The sequence below is a fragment of the Marmota monax genome, unplaced genomic scaffold (genome assembly GCF_021218885.2).
Source record: "Marmota monax isolate L192 unplaced genomic scaffold, Marmota_monax_Labrador192_F-V1.1 WCK01_AAM20220418_F8-fsc00256, whole genome shotgun sequence".
Classification (NCBI taxonomy): domain Eukaryota; kingdom Metazoa; phylum Chordata; class Mammalia; order Rodentia; family Sciuridae; genus Marmota; species Marmota monax.
Window position 1 is genome coordinate 88747 of NW_026692286.1, and position 27241 is coordinate 115987.

Consider the following 27241-nt stretch of genomic DNA (forward strand, 5'->3'; position numbering starts at 1 on the left):
TCATTTCAGGATAGTGAAAGGGTGTCCAAATATTTGTCATGAAAGGGAACAGGAGGCCTGGTGGGTTTGGAATTACAGATTCCAACAGAAATTCTCTGAACAAACCCACATATGTAACTGATGAGCTGCTCATTCTTTTTCCCAGTCAAAAAGAAAGTTCCAGAGTTCCGAGCTGTTCAGAGAACCCGCAAGGCTGTGGACTGTTCTGGAAGCTGTGCCCCCTTCTCTCAGCTCCAGCACAGTTCAGATAGATGGTTATATAATAGCTATTTATGAGAACCACTGACTCAAACTTCTGTTTTCAATATCTTCCCCCAGATCATCAAGCCTATTCCAGACAAATCTCATTGTCCAGTCATCTAGGGTAAGGTCCAAAAAGAGTAACAAAAACCCTTTCCCCTGATTCCCACCCTGGATCCCATGTCGTAGCTGAGGAGGGGCCACCCAGCAGTGCAGTCCCTCTACAGCCTCTCAGGACTCCCATCCCCACTTCCAGCCCAGGCAGGTCTCAGGACCAACTATAGAACACCTGTACATGAGGCCACATTCAAGTTCCAAAGGGACGGGGCTTCAGGCTGAAATTTCTTTAAGCTCAGAAAGAAGCAATGAGCCAGGTCACCCATCTGGACACTCCCACCCTGGCTGCTGGCTGCTGGCTGGGAACGCCCTCAGTGGACAGTGATGAGTGAAGGAGAAGAAAGATCCACTTCTGGTTGTGTTCTACCAAAATATCCTTGTTTCAGGATATCACTTTCCTTTTATTTATTACACACATCTACCCTCCAAAAATGTACAGGAAAGCCTGGAAAATAAAAATAAACTTTAGAAAATTCATAAGCCAGGCTCATAGATTGCTTTATTTGGAGGATGATTCTCACACATTTTTTTCCTCCACCCACCAAAAGGAACATGCAGAGAAAATGAAACGTAGCCTGGCAGGAAATCATCGATAGGGTCCATTTAAACTGTAGGCAGAAGAGCAAATCTCCACATGGCTATCAGGAAGCTCCTTCTTCTTCTTCTTCTTCTTCTTCTTCTTCTTCTTCTTCTTCTTCTGGAGAGAGAGAGAGAGAATTTTAATATTTATTTTTTAGTTATCGGCGGACACAACATCTTTGTTTGTATGTGGTGCTGAGGATCGAACCTGGGCCGCACGCATGCCAGGTGAGCGCGCTACCTCTTGAGCCACATCCCCAGACCTCGTTCTTCTTTCTAAGCCCATTGATGACCAAATAGCCAAGAGTGCCTCTCTGAAGGAACCAGAGAAAGAAGTCCCAGTAACTGTCCCCACCCTGTTGATACACTTGGGCATTCATTTTTGGGGTCACTTAATGTAAGAGCAAGGCTTCTTGGCTTCATGCTCTAGCTCTCTGGCTCTCAAGCTCTGTGACTATGGATGAGATATGGAAGTTCCATAAGCCTCAGTTTCCTCATCTGTAAAATAAGGAAAACATACAGTGCTAGATAAGATCACACGTTATATACATGGTTGAGATATCAGATACTCCAGAAGATGTTGAGCACCGTGTCTGGTGTACACACTGTAAACATTTCAGACTTGATTTTCTGAGACCACACGTTGGTGGGGCGGTCAGTACTACTAGGAGGGTGACACTGTAGACATGATGACTCTCAAAGAGCAGCCACTCCAAAGAGAAGACAGGAGGCCAGACCTTGAAAATGGCAGGCCGCCTGCTCTTGGGAATGAATGACTGGCCTCCTCAGGGCTTTCCTTTTTATGTCCCGGAGTCCTCCCCAAGGCTGTACTTCCCCTGATTCTGGGGTTAGGTGTGTGTGTGTGGCAAAGAAGGTTTAAATGCCTGAATGAGATCTGATTCCTGGTTGCGGGTGATTTATCTGTGGCCACAGAGTTTCAAACATCAGAGAGCAACCATGTCCGAAGGGTTAGTTGAGTCTAGAGGTTAACTTCCCAATAAATAAAATTTGCTCAAGTCACACAGAGAATTTGTGCCCTTTTGGAGGGGACTAAACGGAAGCTGCAAATTCCTGAGTACAGTGTGATACCGGTTTGGGGTTGAGTTTTTTTTTTTTTAAAGAGGACAAAAACAATTTTGCAGGCATATGTGTAGATGGAGATTCATCAAAACTGGTGAAGATGGGGCAGAGATTAGAGTAGATGGTTCTGCTTTTAAATCATGTTGCTTTATAAACAGTTAATAAGCAGCATACGTTACTTCTGTAATACGGAGAGAGGGAGAAATATGGGAAGGAGAGGAAAAGTGGAAAAGGAAAAGAGAAACAAATTACTTCTTGTTTATTCTCCCTTTTGTTTCCTCCCTATGATCTTTGTCAGCTTGAAAAGTTTGAATCCATGTGTTCGAGAGAGAGGAACCGCCCCCCACACACACACACAATAAAATTATAGGAACACCAGTGGCCATGAAGGACGTATCCACAGAGGCAGCTAGACTGCATGTTCACTGTTGGCCCAGATTTATTTCAATTAACACTGCTCTTCAAACCGGGCCTAGAGCAAATACTGTCTTCCAAATCATAAAAAAAAAGGTGAAATTATTCTCAGCATAGTTTTGTTATAAATATCTTTGAGTTTAGTGATTTGAAATGTGGCAATCTCTGAAAGACATATCAGAGGGACATATTAAAGAAGTCCAGAAGACAGGTTCAGTGGTGCACGCCTGTAATCCCAGCAACAGGAGGCAGAGGCAGGAGGATCTCAAGTTCAAGGCCAGCCTCAGCAACTTAGTGAGGCTCTAAGCAACTTAGAATAAAAGAAGGTTTAAATGCCCAAATGAGATCTGTCTCCTGGTCAGGGGTGATATTATCTGTCTCAGAATAAAAGTTAGAAATGGTTGGGTATATAGCTCAGTGGTACAACACCCCTGGGTTCAATCCCTACTACAAAAAAAAATCATAAATAAGTTGGGGGGAAAATACCATTATAAATAAGTTGATCGTTCTGCCTGAAATGACCCCACCCTTCCCATCTCATCCAGGTAAAAGCCTTTCAATAGTGTCAACTGAATTCCTTGCTATAGAGTTCAAGAGTCACAAGTTTGTATTCTGACTCTGATAAATGCTGTATTACCTCCAGCAAGCTGATTAACTTCTCTAAGCCCAGTTTCCTAATCCTTAAAATGAAGAGGAATTAAAATCAGAGCAATCATGCAAGAAAAAGAAAGAGAAGCCATCCAAATTGGAAAGGAAGAAGTAAAATCATCTCCATCCCTAGACAACATGATCTTATCTGCACAAATACCAAAGATTCCACACACATACACACAAAGAGGTATTAGAGCTAGTAAACTCACCCAGCCAAGTTACAAAATGGAAAAAAAAAATCAGTACACAAAAATCAGCCTGCATTTCTATGTACTAAAAGTAAACAACCTGAAAAGGAAGTTAACAATATTCCACTTACAGTAGTGTCAAAATAAATAAATAAATACTTAGGCATGAATTTAACCACGAAGGTGAAAGACTTGTATACTTAAAACTGCAAAACAGTGCTGAAATAAATTAAAACAGACACAAGTAAATGGGAAAACACCTTATGTTGCATTGATGAATGGGAAGACTCAATATTGTTGAGAGGTCATATTATCCAAAGCAATCTATGCCTGCAATGCAATCTCTATCAAAATCCCAATGACATTTTTTTTTGCAGAAATAGAAAAATTTGTCCCAAAATTTATATAGAATCTCAAGAGAACCTGAAGAATCAGGTTGATTTCAAAACATTGCAAAGCTATAGTCATCAAAATAGTGTGGTGTTGCCATAAGAAAGAAAATAGACCACACTGCAGAACAGAGAGGTCAGAAATAAACCCTCACATATGATCCAATGAAATTCAACCAGGTGTGAAGACCCCTCACCAGGGAAAGGACAATCCCTTTGACAAATGATGCTCAGAAAACTGTGTATGCATATGCCACAAGAAGTGGGACCCTTGGCTCACAACATAGCAAAAAAAAATAACTTAAAATGGATTAAAAACTTAAATGCAAGGCCTAAAGCTATACAATTCCCAGAAGAGAATGTTGGACTTTGCAGTGATCTCACGTATATAACAGCAAGAGAACAGGCAAGAAAAACAAAAGTAGGCAGATGGAACTACATCCAATGGAAACAAGGATTGTACAACAGAAGACACAACTCCCACAGGGCAAGGGCAGCATGCAGAAGGGGAGAAGGCACTTGCAAATCACGTATCTGGTGAGGAATTAGCATCCACAGTATTTTAAAAGCTAATATAACCCAACAACAAAAATCAAATAACAATATTAGAAGATGTGCAATGGTCTTGAAAGGGCATTTCTCCAAATATGGTTATAAATGGCCAACATATGAAAACAGTTCCAGTATCTCATATCATCAGAGAAATACAAACCAAAACCACATTGAGGGGTCACATCATACCCATTAGGATAGCTACTATTTAAAAAAAAAAAGAAAATATGAGCATGTGGAGAAATTGGAACCCTTGGGCACTGTTGGTGGGATGTACAATTTGCAACTACCATGGAAAACAACAGGGGTTATTAAAAATTACAAACAGCACTATCATCTGACGGTGGTGTGAACAGCACTCCATTTCCTGCCTATGTAGAGGAGCATCTGACTGTGGTGTGAATAGCACATTGTTTCCTGCCTATGCAGAGGAGCATTTGACTGTGGTGTTGTTGTAGGGACAAACGAGGCAAGGCACCAAAGATAGCAGAAAACAGTTTTATTTGGTTGCAGCCAGGTTCAGAGGGCACAGCTTTTGCTGTGATCAATTAATCCCCTCAACCCCGAGTTCAGGGAGTTTCAGAGTTTTATACCCACCATGTAAGGGGAGGGGCTCAGAAGTTCACAGTCTGAAGAAGTTCACATAAAAGCAGCTTTTCCTTTCACTGTTCTGGGCAAGTTAACTCTTCAAGGACAACACCTGAGAAGGGGAGAGCTTCTTCCCTTTCTTTCCTCCCCCTGCCAGCTGTTACCATGGAGCCCATTTGTAACTTATCTTAAAAATGTAGACATCTCTGTGAAGCCCAGCTCAAGGCCAGAGGCCTTATTTGCACATTTCTTTAAAGTACTATACTGGATACGTTTTTGAAAAACTAGTAAGGGGGTGTCCAGCACCTGGAGTGCTGGTATCTTCCCGGCCAGTGGCCAAGTAAAACAGGGTGACACGAAAATAGGAAGTTTATCTACAATGGACTCTTTCGCAGAGACTCTTTTGCTGACAGTCCTAAAATCAGCCATGGTGAAGAGGGCTTTTCTGTGGAGAAAGGGGGTGCCACTTCAGTGTGAACAGCACCACGGTTTCCTGACTATGCAGAGAAGTATCTGACTGGTGTGAACAGCTCACTGTTTCCTGCCTATGCAGAGGAACAACATGAGGCTTGGAAAGCTCACTTCCCTCAGGTGCTGTGGGCTCTGAAGGACAAGGCCCAGCTTCCTGCCCATCTGTCTGTCCAGCCCCAATTCCAAACAGGGGCCTCCACAGTGGTGTGCAGCCACTGCAAGAGGTGACATGGGGAGGCACCAGATAAAAGGGAAAGGAGTGGACTTCTTCTGCTCCTACCCTTGGCGAGGACCCCACCCGCTCTTGCTGGAGCTGAGGGTGGAGAAGTACCAGAGGCCTCGCTGCTGCTGCTGCCCAAACCAGGACCACAGACGGCTGGTTATAAGCAGCATCGATTCACTGCCCACAGTGATAGAAGCTGGGAGCTTCAAGATCAAGGCAGTGGCTGACTCGGCGCCTGGTGAAGCCGTCTCTGATCCCAAGAGGATACCTGGACCGCTTGTCCCCTGGACAGTGACTGCTGCATCTTCACAACACAAGAAGGGCCTGGCTCCTTCCCTCCTGCCTTGTGCAAGACGCGATGGCACCCACCAGGGCGGAGACCCCTGGCCCAGCGCCCTCCTACACACTCCACCTCCGACCCGCTCCAGGGGTCTTCTGAGGGCTCTGGGTCCCTCTGCAGAGCAGCCCGATGAACCCCCGCGCAGGGACCAGAAGCCCCATCCCTGGCGCCAGGCTGAGCTGCGATTGGGCGTCTGGAGCAGAGCTCTCCAAATGCGCCATAACATCCGTATTATTGGGCATTTTCTGAAATTGCTAGTTACACTCAGTTGAATAAATGCTCCTAAATGCAATTAAGAATGTATTATGTGTTAACTTCATGGATGCACTAAGAAAAATACTCATTATCTTGTCTCTCTCTAGGAAACACTACAGAGCAATGTGCACATGCTGAGAGGCTTTGTATTTTTATCACAGTCATAGGGGACAAACAAGGAGGAAGACCAGAGCTCCCTGCCCAGCTGGGGTGCCCTCAGCCACACACACACACACACACACACACACACACACACACACACACATCAACACATGCCCCCTCTTTTCCTCCATGGAGAAAGCTGTGCGTGGAGAAGCAGAGAAATCCAGCTTCCTGCCTGGTCCCGAAGGCACTCCCAGGAGCAGATGTCCTTCTCAGGGTGCCCAAAGGTGAGTGATGGCCCAGGAGAGTGTGGCCCTGGAGAAAAGATGCAGCCTTCAGGAAGGGCTTGGTCTGGGGCTCCCAGCCTGCCTCTGCAGTGCCCAAGCCAGTGCTCCCCTCTCCCTGGAGTAGCAGGATAATCCGCAGGTGATGCCCCTGGGTTCCGCTCCTTCAAAGAAGGTGGGAAGGGGCCCCACCATGGATGTGGGTAGGGGCCTGGCCATCTGCAGTGGGTTCTGCCAGTTCCTTGACAATTAGTTGTATCAGGTACCCTTGTTGGAAGTCCTCGCTGCTTAGGATAGGCACCAGAAGTGGCTTTTACGACCTCCTAGTGAGGAGGTGCAGCAGTACCTAGGGGACTGCCAGCTACGCCAAACCTCAGGGCAGCCCAAAGCCACTGGAACAGCTGCACTCCAACTAGATCCTCCAGGTAGTGGGGATGTGTTAGTCTGAGAATCACCCTCCCCAACTGTCTGAGAAGTTTGCCTTTATGTTACCCATCTGAGATTGAATGCCGGCTCTAACACTGACTTCCTTGCTCTGTGCCTTCAGGCAAGCACTTCACCTCTCTGGGCCAGAGCTTCTACATTTATAAATGGAAATAAAAATAGGTCCCACCTCACAGGCTGTTACAAGGAAGACCTGATCTGTGCAAGTAAATTATAACACCTACGTCAAAGTAAGGGCTCAGAAAATACTAGTCTAAGAAGGCCAGCTTTCCGACACCAGTGGATTAAAAAATGTCTCAATCTGCCTATCTTTTCACAGCCTGTATCCATGAAAGGCTGATTAATAATGCTCCCCCTCTCCAAGACCAGCAGCAGATTCACTGACTGCTCTCCCAGAAGTGAAGAGAACAGATGCAGCCCTCCACGACTAGCCAGCTTCCAGACGGCTGTGTGTCACACACGTGTGTGGCATCCCTGTGGGAACAGGGCTGATCCGCATACCTATAAGAGCACATGGAGTGCAGGCGCGTGACTTCCCGAGGCAGGTCTCAGAATTCGTGGTGACTTCTGCTTGCTTGTGGTCAGGCCACTCACTCTGGGGGAAGCCAGCCTCCATGCCCTGGGGACACCCAAGTGCCCTAAAGAGATGTCCCAGTGGAGGGAAAAGAGTCCTCCTACCTGGAGCTCGCGCACCTCTTCAGGCTCAGGCGCATATGTGAGCTGTCCTGAGAGGGGGTGCTCCCACCCTGGTCAAGCTTCCAACGACCAGAGCCCTGCAGTCCCTGGTGACAATCAAACACAGCTTCACCAGAGACCCTGAGCCAGAAGCACCCAGCTGAGCCCTTCCTGAATTCTCCACCTATAGAAACTACGTTAAATTGGTATTTATTGTGTTTTAAGTCACTATGTTATGGAGTAACTTATTATGCAGCAACAGATCATTAATTTACCCACTTATGATACTAATGTATTGTATAGTTTTTCCCAATAAAATTCTTTTATCTAAGATCACTAGAAAGGAATTAAAAGAGAATAAAGATCTATTTCATTCTCATTTGCAAAGCATTGCTTCAGTTCCAAACAGGCACAAAGCACAGAGATGTCGGCAAAGGGGACACTTCTTTCCCACCTCCTAAAGGTGTCCTTAGAAGAGATGGATTAAAGATACCAAAACTAGACAAAGACACATTAAGGAAAGAAAACTTCAGACCAGTATCCCTGATGAACATAGATGTAAATTTTTTAAAAAATACTGGCATATCACATACAAAAATATATTAAAAAGACACTGCATCATGATCAAGTGGGGTTCATCCCAGGGATGCAAGGTTGGTTCAACATGGAAATCCATAAATGTAATTAATCCTATCAATAGAATGATAAGAATCACACGATTGCCCCCAAAATGTAAAAAAAAGGCATTTGACAAAATACAGCACCCATTCATACCAAAACACTAGAAAAACTGGGAATAGTAGGAACATACCTCAACATTGTAAAAGCTATCTATGCTAAACCCAAGGCCAGCCTCATTCTAAATGGAGAACAATTGGAAGCATTCCCTCTAAGAACTGGAACAAGTCAGGGAAGCCCTCTTCTACCACTAGCATTCCACATAGTCCTGGAAACTCTAGCTAGAGCAATTAGACAGATGAAAGAAATTAAAGGGATATGAATAGAAAAAGAAGAACTCAAACTATGATTCTATATTTAGAAGACCCAAAAACTCCACCAAAAAATTTCCAGAACTCATAAATGAATTCATCAAAGTAGCAGGATATAAAATTAACACCCATAAATCAAACACATTCCTATATATCAGGGATGAATCAATTTAAAGAGAAATCAGGGGGGCTGGGGCTGTAGCTCAGTGGTAGAGCGCTTGCCTTGCACATGTGAGGCACTGGGTTCAATCCTCAGCACCACATAAAAATGAATAAAGATATTGTGTCCATCTACAACTAAAAAAAAAATTTTAAAAAAGAGAAATCGGGAAAACTATCCCATTCGCAATAGCCCGCAGAAAATATTTGGGAATCAATCTAACAAAAGAGGTGAAAGACCTCTACAATGAAAACTAAAGAACTCTAAAAAAAAGAAATTAAAGAAGACCTTAGAATATGGAAAGATTTCCATGTTCTTGGATAGACAGAATATTGTCAAAATGGCCATACTACCAAAAGCACTGTACAGATTAAATGCAATTCCTATTAAAATTCTAATGATGTTCTTCATAGAAATAGAAAAGCAGTCATGAAGTTCATCTGGAATAATAAGAGGCCCAGAATAGCCAAAGCAATCTTTAGGGAGAAAAGTGAAGCAAGAGGCATCACAATAGCAGACCTTATACAGAACTATAGTAACAAAAATGGCATTGTATTGGCACAAAAACATGTAGACTGCAGAGAAACATACAGACAAACCCACATTTTGCACAGTTATCTCATACTAGACAAAGGCATCGGAAACACATATTGGAGAGAAGACAGCCTCTTCAACAGATAGTGCTGGGAAAACTGGAAATCCATATGTAACAAAATGAAATTAGACCCCCTCTCACCTTGCACAAAACTCAACTCAAGGTGGATCAAGGACCTTTTAGAGCAGAGATTCTGCACTTACAAAAGAAAAAGTAGGCCCAACTTTCCATCATGTCAGCTTAGGAATTGAATTCCTCAACAAGACTCCTAAAGTGCAAGAAGTAAAATCAAGAATCAATAAATGGGATGGCATCAAACTAAAAATCTTCTTTACAGCAAAGGAAACAATTTAGAACATGAAGAGAGAGCCTACAGAATGGAAGAAAATCTTTGCCACCTGACCTCAGAAAGAGCATTAATCTCCAGGATATATAAAGAACTTAAAAAACTTAATACCCAAACAAAACAAAACAAAACAAACAAACAACAAAATAACCCAATCACTACATGGGCAAAGGAACTTATCAGGAACTTCACAGAATAAAAAATGCAAATGCTCAACAAATATATGAAAAAATTGTTCAACATCACAAGTAATTAGAGAAATGCAAATTAAAACTAAGATTTCATCTCACTCTAGTAAGAATGGCAATCATCAAGAATACAAGTAACAATAAATGCTGGCGAGGATGTGGGGGAAAAGGCACGCTCATTGCTGGTGGGATTGCAAATTGGTGTAACCACTATGGAAAGCAGTATGGAGATACCTCAGAAAACTTGGAATGGATCCACCATTTGACCTAGTTATCCTACTCCTTGGAATATACCCAAAGGATTTAAAGTAAGCATAGTACAGTGACACAGCCACGTCAATGTTTATAGCAGCTCAATTTCAATAGTTAAGCTATGGGACTAACCTAGGTGCCCTTCAACATATGAATGGATAAAGAAAATGTGGTACATATACACAGTGTAATATTACTCAGCCATGAAGAAGAATGAAATTATGGCATTTGCTGGTAAATGGATGGAGGTGGAGACTATTATGCTAAGTGAAATAAGCCAATCTCAAAAAACCAAAAGCCAAATATTCTCTTTGGTATGTGGATGCTGACTCACAATAGGCAGGGGAGAGGGAAGAGCGAAGGTTCATGGATTGGATGGGGGGAATGGGAGTAAGAGAAGGGGGAGGGAAATGGCAAAGATAGGAGAATGAATGGACATAACTTTTCTATGTTCATATATGAACACACGACCAGTGAGATTCCACATCGTGTACAGCCACAGAATGGGAAGTCACACTGCATGTAGGTAAGATATGTCAAAACACACCCTACTGTCATGCATAATTAAAAAGAACACAACAAGAAGAAGTGAAGGATTAATGGCTCCATTCTTGGGGGGCACTGGGAACTTTCCTTCCTGGGGAGCCTTTGCCCCTACACCCCCTCATACCCGAGCACGCAGACTGAGCATGTCCTGTACTGGCCAGTCTTCCCAGGCACAGGGGGCAGCTGTGCAACCCCAGGAGTGGGCTCATGGGAGCAGGCCCTCCAGGGAGGCGTGTAGTGGCCCAGGCTTTCCACAGAAGTTCAGACACACCGAATCTCCAATCAGGAGGAGTGCTGGGACCTGTGTCCCCAAGCTGAGCCGTGTCCTCCAAGACAGCTTTTATCAGCTGCAAGGTGTCACATTGAGCTTCATCTTGGAGAGACTGTGTCAACCTCTCAACTGGTCACAAGGTTGGAAGAGGAAGGTGTTATTTACTAGCCCGTGACAATCAGCTTGTGGCTGTTGAGGCCAAAATACCTGACATAATAACTAAAGGAGGAAAGATTTACTGGGCTCATGGTTTCAGAGGCCCATGGCTGGCCAGCTTCATTGCTGGGCCTGAGTCAGGGCAAAGCGTCATGAGAGGGCACAGCGGAGGGCAGCTGCGCAGCTCATAACAGCCAGGAAATGGAGAGAGGAAAAGGGGAAGGGGCCGGGGCAGGTGGCTTCCAGGCCATCCCTAGTGACCCGCTTCCTCCCACCAGGCCTCACCTGCCTACTCTTCCACTCAGACCATCAGTCCACCAAAGGGACTGATGAGGTCAGAGCCCTCATGGTCCAACCACTCCCAAGCCACGTCTGGATGTTGCTGCCCTGGGGGTCAGGTCTTCCACACATGGGGTTTGGGGGACACTTAGATCAAACCATAGTACCTCCAAACCTCAGCGAGTGGCACGGCAGCACAGACAGACGGCTCTTCGTCAGTTCTCCACAGCCTCTCTTTCAATACTCCACCTCCTTCTGACACTCCCAGCTGTCACTCCCCGAGTCCGACCAACTCAGGAAACTGCTGGTGTCTCTGAATTCCAGTCTCTTTCTCCAAGTACTTTCTTGACTTCAAAGTCAAAGTAGTCCTCATGAGGGAGGGACTAGGAGGTTGGAGAGGCCAGACCAGCTGCCTCACCATGACAGCAGAGGCACCTTCCATGCAGAACCTGGCCACCTCTGTAGGGCCTCTCAATCCTCGAGCCAGCCTGAAGGCATAGCCACTGTCCATCCCCAGGGCAGGAGGAGCCTGAGGCTCACCGTTGTGGCTCACAGGGAAGTAGCCCAACATGCAGGGTTTGACGGTGACTGCTCGGCCCGAGGTCTCCGTTGTTTCTGATGCATTACTTTAAGCCCTACTTTATTTTAACTAAACGAGTCTCCGAGACGCCTGGAATTTCTGGTAAGGAACGGTCTTTGGTTACCCTTAAGTCCCACCCCATCACCCCATCATTTTCAGATAAGGTAAGTCTCTGCGGGGTTAGGCCCCTTTCCAAGGTTAATGGTGATTGGTAAGCTCTGTGAGTGGCCCAGCTTCTTGCTTGATTATTAAGTTACTGTGCAGGAATCTGATTCTGAGAGCTCTTAATCTCTGGGGGCTCCGGACTCCCAGAGCCAAATGGATGGACTGAAATCAAAGGCAGAGCCCCCAGATTGCTTCTGATGACAATTTTACAGGGAAACAATACAGTTATTTCATAGACCAATAAAGGCATTGAGTTTGCCTTTCTCCAAGGTCTGGGTTCCAACTTCTACAGTTTTTTACAGGATGACGGCATTCACTAGAGAAATTCAGTCACAGACTCAAAGACAATTGAGTCCAGGAGTGCACAAGAGGGCCAGATTGTGTTACATGCGAACCCTAGCCTTGTATAAGCATTTTAAAAAGGTTTTAAAGTTGATCGCTATCTTTATAGAAATTGTACATATTTAAAACGCACAACCTGATGTTTTGATAGACACATGCCTGGTGACCTGATTACTACAGTCACACTAAGGAACCCATCCATCTCTTACAGAGGCATCTTTGTGTGTATGGTGAGGACACTGACATCTGCTCTCTTAGCAAATTTGCTTTTCACTGTAACTACCGTGCTGTCCGTTAGGTGTCCAGCACTTACTCACCCTGCACCTGAAACTCTACGCCTAGACCAACATGTCCCCATTTCCCATGCACCCTCCCCCCAGCAGTGGGCTCCGTTGCCACCAGGTTGACTGCGTGAGCCTCCACACAGAAGCTGGCTATCTTGCAGCGTTTCTCTTATGTGTCTGGCTTATTCCTCTCATTTTATCCTCTAGGATCATCCATATTGTTACAAATGAAAGGATTCCCTGTTCTTCCATTGCTTCCACAAACCACGTTTCCTTACCAATTTCTGTTTGTAGACACATAGGTTGTTTCCTATCTTGGCTGTTGTGAAAAAATGCCACTATAAACCTGGGAATCGGATGCTCTGAGATTCTGATTTTGTTTCCTGTGACATTTACTCAGCGGAGGGATTCTGGGGTCATGGGATAGCTGTGTTTTAATCTTTGCAGGAACCCCCACGTTTTCCACCTTTTCATCCTCATGTGCACGCTCATGACTGTGCAGTGTTCCTTCTCCACACCCTAGCCAAAGCGAGTTAACCGCTGTCTTTTTGATTATATCTATCCTAACAAATGTGGGGTGATATCTCATTATGGTTTTGACTTGCGTTTCCCTGAAGAAGAAGAATAATAAGGGTTTGGTTCACTTTGGAGCTGACAATTACTGTCCCCAAACAATCTTTCTTGGCAGGAAATAAACTTACATCTCCATTTATGACACTTTCAGGAATTCCCCTGCCATTTTACCAGAAGTAGCACTTATTCTGGAAGGAAAGCAACTCTGAGCCTTTCTGCTGTCCAGGACCCATGGCCAGGCCAGGAGTCACAGACACGTGCTGCCCAGCCCTGCCTGGGCAAGTGCCCCTGCTTGACTCCTTGGAGGGAAACCATATCACTGTCTCTACTTCGCCGAGCAGGAGACTGAGACCTGTGTCTCTTCATTTGCAACAAATGTTGATCATGTGCAATGATGTGCTGGGCACTGGTCCAGGGGTACCTCCCATGAGACCCCCAGGTGAATGAGCTTCCTGAGTGGAAAGGTCTAGCAGGAAAAGCAGCCTGGACTGCATCTCAGACTGTGGAGCCCAGGGCTCACTCCCCGCCCAGGCAGACCAGTTCTGCCCAAGGTGGACCAGGCCCTCAGGGAAAGGCTCACATTTGTCAGCAATTCACCCCTCTCCCTTCAGGGGGCGCCACTCGCACTGTGTTCACCTGAATAGGCTCCCCAGAGCTGGGCAAGCTCCTGGCCCTGACATTTGACAGGCAGGCAAACAAAGCACAGGGATAATCCTAGAGTCACCAAGCCAGTAAGTGCCTCCCAGCTGCTTTGCCAGCTTCTGGAGGCCAAGGTGTCCATTGCTGTGGCGCCCGTAGCTTTATGGGTTTAGGCATTTGAGCCGCAGTGAACACTGTCCCTGGAAGGTCCTCCTGAGGCAACGGCTGCCAGCCTCCTGGCTGTGGACCCCAAGCTCAGGCCAGCCCCACGCACAGGGTGAGCGTGCATCTTCCGGGTTATATTTAGCTTGCCTTGCGTCACACGCTGCACCAAACCCAGGCGAACACAGTGTCTGCATCCAGAGAACTAAACATACCGAGAGGCAGGGGAACGTCAGCAGGAAGAGTGGTTTCCAGGCTCTGGTGGCATGAACAGCTGATGTCACACTGAATCCACACTCATCGCCTCTTGTTTCTCTTGCTGGTGAGCACGGTGGGAAGACACGTCCACACAGCCTGGCACCACGAGGGTCCCCAGATCGACACGGACTTGTGAGGTGCTGGCAGCCTCCACCAGGTGGGACCCCAGCCTCATTCTGGCTCCTGAACTTGAAAGTGTGTCAGAACAACCCAAAGAGCTTGTTCAAACACATTATTGTACCTCACCCATGCAATCTCTAACCTCTTTCAATTTCTAGAATGTTCTCAGGTGATACATATGCTGTCCAACCAAGGGCTGTGCTTCTAGAACCTCTGGTCCAGCTTCATGGATGCGAGAAGGGGCCCAACTCCAAGATGCACTTGGAGTGTGGGGATGGAAGGTGGGGCAGTTTCATTACTATTTGTGTAGAAATGGGCTGACATACACACCGGCAGGTTTTATATGCATTTATTATTCCTAGGTGATTCTGAGAAAACACACCCACTATTGCCTTGGGGACTAAGGGTCAGGGGTGCTGTGGTGGGTGTCTCCCTGCCTCTGGCTCTGCTCCTGTCTTCCGGGGCCTCCATCCTGCCTCCCTTCATGGCTGGCTTCCTATTGGGTCTAGAGTGGAGGCTTCTGCAGGAGCTCTGACTGAGGCCTTCCTCCCCTGCTTCCTGCCCTGGCAACCGGTCCATGGCCAGCTCCTTCCCTCAGGCCTCGTGCTTGCTGGGCACCACCAACACTGCTTCCTCCTCCAGGCCCTTGCTGGTCACTGGGGCCTCCACATTCCCTGGCCCACACTTCTGTAAGCAGCCCTTTCATTAAAGGCTCTTAACCTGAACCTTCTGGGGGCGAATTTTGTTTCTGCCAAGACCCTGCGGAGAGGTGGGAGGTTACTGTTGAATGTATACCCTCTCGTACCATTTAACCACTTCATCGTGTGCTGGTAAAATCCATCCCCCAGATGCAACTATGAAATAAATCACAGAGATAAGCATTCAATCTTGAGTAATCCAGAACGAGAAGTTCCAGAGGGAATCTCTGGAGACTCCGTCTACTTCAGCACCCAGTGTCCCCCATCTTGCGTGGCTTTAGTCTGATGCCAATGATGAATTGCTCTTCATCTTCTCCTACTCCGGCACTGTGGGCACAGCCAGACAGAAAGCTCCGGGAGGCAAGGACAGTGTTCAGGGACCTGCACAGACGGGTTATAACATGGTGAGAAGAAATTCTGAGAGCCAGAGTCCCACAGGCTGAGTTCAGATACGTCCTCGCCACCTGCTTGCTCTCTTCCACCACAGCCCGTCCTTCCTGGGTCTGTCCAGTGCGCTCATCGCGTCACAGGAGTTGGCATTGTTGGGAGCCATGAATATTCATACTTTTACACTTTTCACAGCCCAAAGAAGGAAACCATTACCTCTTAGTTGTTTTCATTCTAATCCATGTTCTCAGGACACACCTCTGGCCCCTGACTGGAGCAAGGCCGGCAGGGGTCAGGCATGGAGGGTTTAGATGTAAGGTACTGAGATTTAGAGGACACAAAAAAATTTGAATAATGATTCTGAAAGCATCACATCTATTTAGCAAGAGTGATGATGTAAAGTGGGAGGCCGGCAGATGGTGTGCACAGTTAATAATGCCCATCTGTGAACCATATCATGAATTATAAAGTCGATTCGGAGAAGATCATCTCCTGCTGCTTGTCTCCTTATCGCCTTGGGTTCGGGTCTGGGTGAAGCAGTCTTGGACCCATATTGCTTAATGCTATATCCTATTTTTACTTAGTAATATAAAACACCAAAATCATGAGTGCTATTTTTCAAGGCTGAATTTGTGTTATCCAGAGGGCTGTGTCAGAACTTTCTGCTTCACACAGGAGCTGTCTCTAGGTGGTGGAAGAATCCAACCATGGGCGGGGTCTCTGCCTCCAGTGCTGGGAGGGGACCACTCCTGACCTGTGCCCAACCCTGAAGGCTTCCAGCCTCCTGATCCTTACCCGGGCTCCTGACAAGGCCAGTTTGACCCTACAATGCCCCCTATACACAGTGACCTCACAGCTGCAGACAGCTGGGGCTCCCCCCGTCTCTGATCCCTCCCCACCAGATCAGCTGCATGACCTAGGCTGGGTTCCCTGATGGGAGAGGGGACCAGAAACTGCACAAACTCCCCAAATCTCTGAGGCCCAGTTTCTCCATCCGCAATGACACTCCGCAGAGGAGTTCCAGAGAGGATCGATGCAGAGTGCTTGGTGGGTGGTGCAACAGGAGTGGATAGGCGTCCCAAGGCCAGGATAGGGGTTTACTGCCCCATCCAGTACCCGCTTGCCTTTGCTCTCTGTCTCTACAGAGAGGAAGCCCGGTTAGCACCTGGAGGACCCTTGATCCTCCTGCAGTGGCCTTTCCTTCCCAGAGCCCTGCCTGTCTCTCAGCCATCATCCTTGTGCTGTCTCCCCCTTGCTTGGACCGTAGGCCCCCCAAGGCTGCACCTTCTCCAGGCTGTGCCTGACCCAGAGCTGGGAAGTCAGGGAACCTGACTATTCCTGTGTGCTACAGGACCCTTCTTGTCCTCTCAGTCATCCTTGACTCTCCCAGGGCATCAGAACCACCTAGGAACTTCAGAATGGCCAGGCCTCAAGGTTCACTCCAGAGATCCCACTGCAGTTGGCCTGGAATAGAGTCCCCCCGACTCAGGGCTTGTCTAAGGCTCCCAAGTGATCGCTAGACGCAGCTCAGAGCGGCAACCACCACGGCATGACATGGACCAGGGCAACTGTCCTCTGCCCTACTTCATTTCCCACAGCATGGCAATTTATCAGCTGGCTGTGCTTTAACATTTCAAATTACATCTCACGAGTTAAATTGCAACTCTTAGCTCCTTTCTGATGTAATACACAAGCGATTGTCTTTAGGTCAGTGACAACTTCCTGTCATTATCTAGCTGTAAAAAACCAGCTGAGGGATTCCCTTTAAAAGGAGATGCTTGTGGCTGCATGATCGTCCCCAAGCACCTGCATGCAGGCAGGTAGCCACTGTGGCATTTCACTCCATGCCCCAAATAAGCCAGGCAGGGGGGTGGGCAAATGAGGAGAGCTAAGGTGCTTACGGTATTGGGGTCACCAATGAATAACGCTGAGAGAATAGGAAAGGCACAGAAAGCAAGGGTGATGACTTAACGAGGCTATTATGACAGGAAGGTTTAATGGCACACTGCACAGGAAAATGAATTAACGAGGCTTTGATGACATTTGCATTTTCCCCTCGAGTATCTCCAGGGATTCAGAATCTACTGAAAAACTCTTTAAAATACTGTATTTTGAAGACTTTCTGCTAACAAGACAGGAAAAGTAACCTTGAGGAATATTCTCATTTGCATCCTTTGGATTGCAGTTTTAATTACTGGTAAATGAAGAACCCCAATAACCCAGATGCTTGATCAGCCAAGGTGCTTTTAAATGCAAATGTTTGTAAGATGGCTAAGAAAAAAAAAAGAAGAAGAAGAAGAGAGGGAAACCAGGAAGAGGTGTACTCTGTTGACACAGTCATCTCTGAAGCACAGTGTTCTTCAAAGTGGTCCAGGAGGCACCCATGGGTTTTAAAATTCTGTCAGTTCATCTCCCTAACAATTGCTTTGAAAGGCGCATGTGGACCTGCTGGGAACTGGGAACCAGGAGCGCTGCTGAACCTCCTTATAAACCAGGAACTCCACTGAGAATCTGTCGCTTCGACTTTCTCTACAGGGTACCATTCAGCTAGAATCTAATAACTCCCTTCTGCATCTACCCACCTGTTCCTTTGGAGAGCAGAATTTCATTGTTTGTGAACCATTGGTAGTGAACAGGTCACATTCTTCTTTGGAAATCATCTCAGGACCTTGTTATTACTGAAGTTGACATTTTTCTTCTTGATGACTCTAGAGAGGCCCACCAGGTGAGACATGCTATCTCCACACTCAGAGCTTTGCACACTTAGATTCCTCTCTCTAAAGTGTGAACAGGGCCAAGGATCACTAACACCCCAGAAATCTTCTAATGGGAAAAGAAGTGGCCCCAAAACAAATACACAGACAAAAGCCAGGGAGCTGAAAGAGAGATTGTGAACGGAGCAGAAGAAATCACTGAAACTTAGAACGGATGGTTTCTGGAAGAAGAGAGAAGCTACTGCGTCCATTAAATAAATCAAACCTGGGGAAAAAGATATGATTGAGTAACAAGGAATAGCTCATACAAAATATCATACTCAAAAGTTGAATTTCAGGTGATCTTATTGCTGAAATGGAATGAAAAAAGGAAATCAACAAGAAGAACAAAATAAATAAGAAAATGAAAAAATAAAAGAGAAAAAAGATAATTCCCAAAGTCCAAGAGCTCTAGTCCAGGAAGCAAAGATGAAGAACGGGTGACAGGAGATGGAGAAAATGATACGGAAAGTTTCCAGAACTGAGGTTTCAGATGGAAAAAGACGGACGTCAGGAAACCTATTCTGGTGGAGAAAGAGAAAAGGAAACACAACAACAAAAGTAACCGAAGGCAACCCCTGGACAGCTCTCAACAGGTCAGACCCTAAGGCCTCTGGTGACTGCAGTACAACAGGAATCAAGACAACTCGGACTTTCTCAACAGCAACACCAGATGCTAGAAGACAGGGAGAAATGCCACCAAAGTTCAAAGAGGACCCCCAAGGCTTGACTTCATCTACACTTTCTTAGAAAACTACCAAAGAGCACATATACCGGCAAAAATGGAAATGAACGGCAGAAACACGGGACCCTGCACAGGACAGCGGTGATGGGAGGTCACGGAAAGTTGCCCTGCACCCTGCCAACACTGAATATCCTCAGTGTTGGGGTTTTGTCTGTGTTTTCATTTCAGCCATCTGAAATAGGCTCATCCTGATATCTCATTTTGGTTTTTATTTGCATTTTTCTGATGGCTGTCGGCCTTAGGCACCTCTTCATTTGTTTATTGCCCCTTTGGATACCTTCTGTTTGCCTGTTCCAGCCTTTGCCTCATCTTTTCACAGTGCTGTCTTCTTTTCTTACTGATTTGCAGGAATTCTTTTATATATTGTGAATATGAGTCCTCTATCAGGCTTGCCTTGTACTCTGTTAAAGGTATATTTTTATGAACAGAAGTCCTTTATAAAGTCTAATTTGTCAGTCTCTTTCTTTATGGATGGTGCCTTTAATGTCCTGATAAGGTTGAAGTTTTCATTTTGAAATTGAGATTATTCGGCACACACTTCCTATAACATTTTTAACTTACCAGTGTATTGCAAGGTACTTGACATTATAACGTTTTCTTTAAGAACATTATTTTAAATGACCGTGTAGTATTCCATTACATGGCTATTTGATTCTTTATGTAACGCAACATTTACTCATGTACTTTCAGATTCTTTTAGAACGTTATTTAAATAAAATCATAAATTAATGAGTGTATTACAAATTAGAAATCTAGGATTTTAAAATCCAAGTTCAACCATTTCCAATCTGGCTACCCAGTGAGTGTACACTGAGCTTCTCCTGTTCTTTAGCAATGTGCTGACTACCCTGGAGGATACAGAGAACATGTCAGTTGACATCTTCAGGAGCTGACAATATACCTGATGGCCCCAAAATTCACCTGTTTGCCAACTAAGGAATAATCAAAAGCATGAGTAACTATATTTGGAACAGTAAAGAAGATCAGGGGACGTAGATGGAGCATCAGAAGAGCTGGCCTCAGGGAGAGCTGGTCCTGATGGCCTTGCAGCTGCTTGGTGGCTGCTTCGCAGGGCGGAGGCTGCGTGGAACCAGAGGGAGAAGTCGGGGGGAAAAGCAGGGTCTGCAGGACAGAGGAGTCGCACTAGTGTGAGTGTGAAGAGGAATGTTGATGAGCTGTGGGAAACAGTGAGGCCACGCTGCGAGGGCTTGGCAAGAGCCATGGGCCATGGGTGCCCTACACTTGGGGGTGAGGAGGCTGGGAGCTGGCCACCAAAATGCAGTGCCGAGCTGGACACAGAGGCAGGGAGGTGGAGGCAGGAGGATCTCTAGTTCAAAGCAGCCTCAGCAACTTAGTGAGGCTCTAAGCAACTTAGAGAGACCCTGTCTCAAAATTTAACAACAAAAAAAAATTTTTTAAAGGACTACAGATATGGCTCAGTGGTTAAGTGCCCTTGAGTTAAATCCCCAGTGTCAATCAATCACTCGATCAATAAAAAGGTCTGGGGATGTAACACAGTGGTAGAGTGCTCTTGGCTTCAATCCCCAGAATCAAAAAATTGCAGTTTCAATAAGAGCCTTCAGGTTGGTGGTGAAGGTTGGGGCAGTGGAGTTAGGAAGACAGATTAAAATTCCTAGGAATAAGCCAAGGGCTGGATAATGTTATTTTAAATAAATATTTGTAGTTAACACAATTTTTAAATGGGAAAGAAAAACCATATATTTGATTCCATGGTCTATTATTTGGTTCTAAATAAGGTGCTCAGTTGTTTTTTTTTAATGGTGCTTGAAGAAAAATAAAAAGTCTTGGCAATAATTATTGAGAAACATCTACATAAGTGTCTCTATTAGAGAAGGAGAGGGATGGGGAGGGTGGCAAGAGGGGAAAGTGATTAAAGTGTATCATAAGTATTTACAAATAAGCCACAAGGAAGCCCACCATTATGAGGTATTAAGGGGCACTAATAACACTTATTTAAAAACCTACCTAGACACAGGAATAGTTACGATCCTCTCGTTGTTTGATAAAAATGGAAAGATAGGTTGGATTGAACAGTGGTTTATGATTATTTACAGGTGAAGCATCAAAACATGTGGATCTGGCTCAAACTGTAGCTGTGCCATGTTGGAGAAGTCACCTAAGCTCTCCAGATAGAAAGGCCCCTGCCACCCAATCGAGGGGGGCTGTGATCACCCTGGTCTGTGTGGGAGATGTCCTTATTTTATAGACTCGTTGACAGGAAGACTGACTCATAGAGCTAATGGACACTGGAGAGATTGTCACCCCATGGAACACTGCGAGGAGTAAGAGTAAATAATGGGAAGCATCATCCGAAGTCCCTGTGACCTGTGACCTCCCTGGCTTTGCGGCTGTGGCAATAGTATTATGAACAGTGCCTGGTTTCCTTGCAGCCTGAGACCTGGAAACAGAGCCAAGCGGCATATGTATATACTTATTTAATGGTGGGAGACCCAGCAACATTGGCGACAGGCTGGCGTTCCCTGGCGGGGGGGGGGGGGATGAATCTCATGCCTCACGCCAGCTCCTATAAGGGACTGCTGTGCGTCACAGCTGTGGTGTTCCCTTCAGGGAGCTCCCACCAAATGCAAAAGGCACACTGCAATTTATGCACAAAAGCCAGCCCACGTTTGGCTCTGAAAACTCTCTGGGAGGAGTGCACGAAGCCTGGAGCTCCTCGCGAACAAGCTCCCACATCTCACAGAGGTGCCTGGTTTCACTTTGCTCTCACCACAGCAAGATCAGAATGCAGCAAAGAAAAATGTTGACATATTCTGGCCAACAAATGGTTCCCTGCTGCATCAACACTGCCATGATTCAGATCGTCCTGTGCCTGGTGCCCCTGTCATCCAGCCCTGCCCACTGTCCCTGCATAAAGTTGCCTGTCATTCCCTCCCTGGAGCACTCGATGCCCACCCCCCAGGCCCCAACACTCTGCCTCCAAAACCAGCACCTTTATGCCATCTGCAAGGGAATGTCTCTTAACACCTAATGGAGAGTGTGATGGAAAATACCAATGTGGAAATGTCCACCAGGCGACCAGCACACTGGTTTCATTAAAGAAGTTCGTGGCATAAAAGTTAACTAGTGAGATCAAAATAAAACACACAGACTCAATTACCTTTTTCTATGGCCAGGTCCGAGACGGCTCTCATCTCTCTGGCTCACACCTCGAACCACCCGGTAGGGCAGCAAGGCTTACTCAGGGCTAGCAGGAGGGAGAGAGAGAGCACGCCAGGGAGTGGCCTTTTATTGGGGAACAAGAAATTCAGGGGAAAATTCCGTCCAATGAAGGTCAAGGGGAGGCAGCATTCCAAGGTCAGGGTCAGTGATTGGCCTCAGGGTCAGTGGTCAGTCACACCCCCACACGGACAGGCTCTCTCTCGCACCTGGAGAGGGTGGGGAAAGCTCTGACACAGTTTAGCCAGAGCGCCTCACACCCAATCCGGGAGGTGCCCAATCACGTGCGAGAATGGCTCCCCACAGAAATGGCCTCACCACTGAATCCTGATTCAGAAGAAATGACATCTGCAGACAGCTGTGCAGCCACCACACTTTCCTATCCTTATTCAGACAGGTGCTTAACTCTAGGCACCAAGGTTCCTCCCCAGATAATCTATGACCTCACACCTGCAGAGGGGTGCTGTGCACCACCTGTCCATCATGTCAGCTCATCACAAGGAATGAGACAGAAAGACAAAGCAAGAGCATGCCAATTTTGTAGAGGGGACACTGAAACCCAAGCAGATGTACTAATGCACCCCAATCTCACAAAGGGCAGAAATTGGGCATGAAGCCAGTGAGCAGTAAAGGGTACCGCCCCACACGTTACGCCACTTCCCTGAAATGTTAATTGTAAGGGAAATAGGACCTCATCTCTTACCATGATGAGTTAAATCTGAATTTCTTCAAGCAATGAAGAGTAAAAATAAGTCTTTCTTTAGTCCCAGCCTGAAGAGCAAAGGAGCTACTAGGTAGCTTATATGTGCAAGACCTGAGCCATTCAGTGGCACCATTTTGTGATTGGATCTTCTCCAATGGGATCTGTGCCTCGCTCAGTGGGCAATGCATTGTGAGATCTCTGCATGGCTGGTGTTAGGGTTTGGATGTGAGGTGTCCCCAAACCTCTTGTTAATGCAGGGATGTTCAGAGGAGAGGTGTCTGGATTGTGGGGCTGTGACCTCATCTGTCCTTCCTAGTTTGAATGACTGTTTGGGTGAAGACCGTGGGCAGGTGGGGCCTGCTGGAGGAGGGTGTCACTGGGGGCTGCCTGGAGGGGGGCATCTTCCCTGCAGCCCCTCCTGCCCCATCCAGGCCTCCCGACCACTGTCCTAAGCTGCTTCCCTCCACCATGCTTTCCACCATGATGTGCTGCTCACTTTGGGCACAGAGCATGGGACTAGCCCATCATGGACTGAACCTCAGAAACCACGAGGTGTCCTTTAAGTTGTTTTTGTCAGGTATCTTGGTCACAGCGACACAAGCTAACAGTTGGCAGCAGGTTAGACACTGGAGACACAGGTTCTCCGACATGCTCTGTGGAGACAGAGGGGTCAACAGGTGTGTTCTGAGCTACGATCAGGTAGGGAAGAGCCTCTGGGGGTCGGCGAGGAAAGGGCAGCTTTCCACAGGAGGAAACTAGAGAGTCAGACAAGTCGGCAAGTCAGCAAGGTGGAGTTCTTCAGGCAGGAGGAGAGGACGGGATTCCAGGCAGGCCCATCATGGCAGGAGGGCGACTGCTGCCCAGGGGCCGGTTCAGAGGGGAATGGTGTGGGGTGATGATGACCTGACACCCAGCTAGTGCCCACGTGTGCCAGGGTCTGCTCTAAGCACTTCACAAGCACATTTAGCCTTCACTGCCCCCTGGGAGGCAGGTGCCATGGGAGCTGGATGTTAAGGAGCTCAGCTAGGATTCCATGGCCAGCCTTCCTGTGGACAGCCTTCCTCATGGTGCTGTGGACAGTCTTCCAAAAGGGGGGGGGGGAGACAGAGAGAGGCAGAGAGAGGAGAGAGAGAGAGAGGAGAGAGAGAAAGACAGAGAGACAAAGAGAGAGGAGAAAGACAAGGGAGAGGAGAAAGAGAGAGAGAGGAGAGAAAGAGACAGAGGGAGTCAAAGAGAGGAGAGAGACACAGAAAGGAGAGAGGGAGAGGAGAAAGAGAGAGAGAGAGGAACGAGAGAGAGGAAAGAAAGAGATAGAGACAAAGTCAGAGGAGAGACACAGAGAGAGGACAGAGGAGGGGAAGGGAGAGAGACATGAGAGGAGAGAGAGAGGAGAGAAAGAGACACAGAGAGAAACAAAGAGAGACACAGAAAGAGGAGAGAGAGAGGGACAAGGAGAGGAGAAAGAGAGACAGACAGAGAGAGGAGAGAAAGAGACAGAGAGACAAAGACAGAGGAGAGACACAGAGAGAGGAGAGAAAGAGGAGGGGGGAGGGAGAGAGACACAAGAGAAGAGAGACAGAGAGGAGAGAAAGAGAGGGGGGACAGAAGAGAGAGAGGAGAGAAAGAGAGGGAGCAGAAAGACAGGGAAAGAGAGGGGGAGAGAGAGTTGGAGAGAAGGAGGGAGAGAGAGGAAGAAGGGAAGCTCCAAAGAGTTTTGGGGAAAAGAGAGATTTTAGAAAAAAATAAACCGAGTGAGGAGCTTCATCCCAGAGAGGAGGTCTGAGGAGGAAGCTTGAGAACAATGAACTCCAACCTGCTGAAGGAGAGCAAAACCCCAGTCAGCCACCTCAAACCTGCAGGGGGCGGCGGGTTGGCTCTCCTCCTGGAGACCAGCTCCTCATCCATGTGTGGTGGGCAGAATCCCCTCCCCCCCAACTGCTCCAGCGGCACAAGAGAAAGACACACGGGGGTGTCAGGGTGCATAAGCCCTTTGGGTGCAGATGATCAAGAAACATTAATGTCAAACCGAATTTAGTGCTATATATAAGAAGAGTGACATTAATTGGGGACACATTTAGTGTTAGGTATAGTTGTTACGTTTCACAGCTAACCAGCAAAAATGCACTAAGGGCTGATTTTATACTTTTCTCTTTTTTTTAGGGACTTTAGTGTAGATAATCTACCGCTGGCAATTTAGAGGTCCAAAGTTAAATTTAAGTCCACTTCCAGCAAGGTAGAAAGAACTTGGTGATATTATTTCAATTATTAATCTTGCCCCATGTCATTTTATTTTTTCAATGCTTATTCCCTTCCCATACTCTCCCTTTCCTTTTAAATATATGTATTAAAATGTATAATAAATTTTTATATATCATAATTTACATAAATCTATAGAATATATTATAAGGACATATATACCTTTGAAAATGATCACAAATTCTTTTGCAATGAGGTAGAGTATAATTAAATACATTCATAAGCCAGATGTTACTTGGAGACTCCCTGAAGATTAGGTAAAAACTAGCTCAACGCCCACCCCACCACCTCGAAGAATCCCCATGACTCTGCACTCCTGTGGGGCCTGTGAATTCAAGCCTAGTATTCATTATTTCGCTTATTCTTTCGACAAGGATTTGCTGACCACCTACTCAGTCCCAGACATTATCACAGGCAGAAGCTGCGCAGTGGGGACCAGGCAACCTCCAGGGCTGTGGGACTTACACCCTCGCGGTGGGCGGGGCAAACCAACAAAAGTGAAAGAATTACACGCATGAGAAGACGTTTTTAAATAGCAAGAAGTTTGAGGAAGAAAATGAAACAGGGCCACGCGAGGTCGTGAGATGCAGTCAATCCCGTGGGGGATCAGGGAAGTCCTCTCTGAGAGCTGGCCCCTGTTGAGGGCCTGAATGCCCAGCACTTCTGCCAGCAGATTGGAAGGGAGGCTTCCAGGAGGGTTGGGAGCCCAGGCTGAGCTTAGGAAGGCAGAGGAAAGCTGGGGGGCTGGGGCTGGCCGCACCCCAGGGAAGGACGGCCACAGCCTGCGGAGCTCAGACCACACGGGATCTGTAAACCAGGAGGAGGTGCGAATTTATTCTAGGTGGGGGTTAGGGATCTGAGTTCCGATTTTAAATGGCGCTGTTTCTGAAGACTGTGCAGAAGCAGGGCAGGATGCAGCAGACCAGGGCACAGAGAACGGCCCCGTGAACCGTGAACCCTAAACACAGCTCCAAGTGGACTGAGCAGGACCCAGCGTGGGCGGTGCCGAGAGGGGGCAGACCTTCAAGCTCAACCCCGCGTTCCCCATCCCCCTCTGGCGTCTGGGGGGCGTTAAGGCACAAAGACTGCAATTTGGGGGTTTTACTTAAGATTCGTGGGGCCACGTGGAGGAGCCCCCTTGAGGGATGCGTGGGCATCTTGGTCTTCCTGCTGGCCCTTTGACGGTTTCACGGAACCCACCCGTGACTCCCCTCGATGGCATCCTGGCCCCACTCAGGCTTAGGATCCTAGCACGCTTTCCAAACCCGTGAGACCGCACCCAGCTCCACCCTCGGCAGCGTTTCCGCGGTTGACTGGCGGCCGACGCCGCTGTGGTCTGTGGGCATCTAATTAGACCTTCGCTTTGCTCAGCGCTTCCCCTTTAGGTCCCTGAAGTCCGCGTCCCCCAGCCTGCAGAGCCCCACTGCAGCGGCCGCCACCCGGCCTCACAGGCGTTCGGGTGAACTGCGTCGTCGCTGCGCCCCAGGTGACCGCAGAGTCAGCGGTTTCCACGGCGCCGCCCGCGATGACTGCGCGTCTTCCCACCCTCGCCTGCCTCCCTCGGGTTTCCCTCCGCCCCACTCCCCCGCCGGCCTGGGGCCTGGAAGGACCACCCGAGCTGGAGGAGCGGGAATTCTGGGCCTTGGGTCCTCCAGAGCTGACCACAGCCGGGGGGGGGGGGGGGGGGGGGGGGCTGGAGCTGGGAGCTCAGCCAGGCCGAGCAGGGTGGGAGAGGACTCAACCCCCAGCAGCGGGAGCCCTGGAGCCAGGGGCGCAGGGAGCACAGGGAAGGAGGAGCAGCCTCCCCGACTTCTTCTCAGGCTGGGCTGCGCCTTGGCCCTTCCTTCCTCAGTCACTCTCAGCGCCCCCAGGGACCACCAGGGACCCTGAGGAGGCCCGGGCTCACCTGACGCTGTGGCTGCTCACCTGTGGCCTGGAAACCTCCCTCCATTTGCTCAGCTGTGAAATGGGACTGCGAAGGTCCCACTGTCAACGAGCTGTGCT

The 27241-nt window shown here is 47.4% G+C and overlaps 1 long non-coding RNA gene across 1 annotated transcript; it reads right to left on the minus strand.

The window, feature by feature from the left end:
- Positions 1 to 838: 838 nt before the first annotated feature.
- On the minus strand, positions 839 to 27241 carry LOC124090111 (uncharacterized). The gene is made up of 2 exons (XR_009226502.1): positions 27164 to 27241; positions 839 to 1048 (listed from the first exon to the last, which is right to left on the minus strand). It is a non-coding gene; the product is annotated as an uncharacterized LOC124090111 (long non-coding RNA).